This window comes from Limulus polyphemus, unplaced genomic scaffold, assembly GCF_000517525.1.
Source record: "Limulus polyphemus unplaced genomic scaffold, Limulus_polyphemus-2.1.2 Scaffold4457, whole genome shotgun sequence".
Lineage (NCBI taxonomy): Eukaryota > Metazoa > Arthropoda > Merostomata > Xiphosura > Limulidae > Limulus > Limulus polyphemus.
The window spans coordinates 29,153-30,868 of NW_013670067.1; positions in this window are offsets into that span (position 1 = coordinate 29,153).

A 1,716-nucleotide genomic window follows, 5' to 3' on the forward strand; every position below is an offset into this window, starting at 1 on the left:
TGTTCTGATGGGCATTGAAGAGACGAAACTGCAGTCTATAGCAGAGGGTAAGGCCAATCAAGGAGTGCATTAAACTTCTATGTCACAGATTCTATTTTCAATTTCACCTCTGGTGAAAAAAAAAGAAAGAAAAAGTAAATGCAGCATACATTCTTACAAACAAAAAAAAACAGTTGCTTCTCTCTCTCTCAGGATCAACTTCCATCAAACTAAATAAGCATGGTTATCTTAAAAATACGTCTTTACACTATAACCTCCTGACCCCAGTAGGTTTATGCACTTACAATGCTAAAATCCGGGGTTCGATTCTCCATGGTGAACATAAAAAATAGCCCCTTGTGGCATTGCTCAAAACCAAAGTATAATCTCCTACTAGAACTGGCAAAAGAAAGAGTACCTTAATTCAACAGATCAACTCACTTTGTTAGTCCAGTCAATAGCATCACTTCATGACATTTGTTTTCTCATAGCACTGGTCATCTGTTACATTTAGTCAACGTCATAATTGACCATTAAAGGATATTACAGTGCCAATCCCTTTAACTAGATGCTATATAATACTGCAATGCTGCTAACAAGCATAGTGTTTAAAAAGAATAGAATATATAATTTTATTGATAATTAAAAGTAATTATAAATTATCCTTAAATGGCATGTGCAACAGATATAAGGTATTTATCAAACTATAATGGTGTCCTCCCCATTTCGGCGGGTCAATGACTGTGGCTATTCATTCTTATTTATTCCATCAATGTCTGCGCCAACTTTCTACTTCTTTTCTCATTTCCAGTCGACTGTTTCTGACGCCATTGAGTCAAGTGAGTCTCTGCTTGCCACTTACTCTTATTCCTTCAGTTTTATTCATCAGAATCTCTGCAAACTTTTTCAAAAATCAAATTATATATTCCCATAGTATCACATATTCCGTTTCTTACACATGTCCAGTTGTTGTCTTTGCATGTTCCAATTATTACCAGTAAAATGAAAATATCTTTCAAGCCTCCAGCACCACCATGAACAGTACATTTCTATTGACTTATGTTGTTTCTTTACAGTGTACTTCAATATACGTTTAGAAACAATTACAAGAGATAAACATTTCACTGTTAGACAAGGAATACGGAATGTAACCAATAGATTATTTTAATTTAATGTACTCTAATAGGATTACACTATTGTAAACTATTTATGTTATTGTGTAGCTCTAAGAACAACTACAAGCACTGCTACATTTCTGTTGTATTTAATATAATTTCCAAGAATTTGCAATGCAGACTTTTGTTTTTATAGATATCAAGATTATTAATATAACCTGAGTGAAAATTTTTAATTTCAAATTGATGTTAAAAAGGATTTATTTCATAATGACAACCGTGAATCAACAGACACAATTTTTTTAACTCAGCAGGGAAATTGTCACACAGCTAAAAAATGACTCAATCAATATAAGTCTTGCTTCTTCCTACAAATTTGGTGAGAAGAGTTGCTACCATGCCAGACAATGAAGCTGAGGTTTTGTGAGTTGCATCTTGATACCACCATAAAAAAAGAAATTGTACTCCATACTTTTGGGTCTTGGATGCTTTATACGAATGACAGTTACATGTAACTACTTGGTCTAAGAAAAGTAGCAGATACGAGCATTTCCTTATCATCTCTCAAAGGTCCTATCCCCATCCTAACCTTTTGTTTACCTTTAATGTATTTAAAGAAATC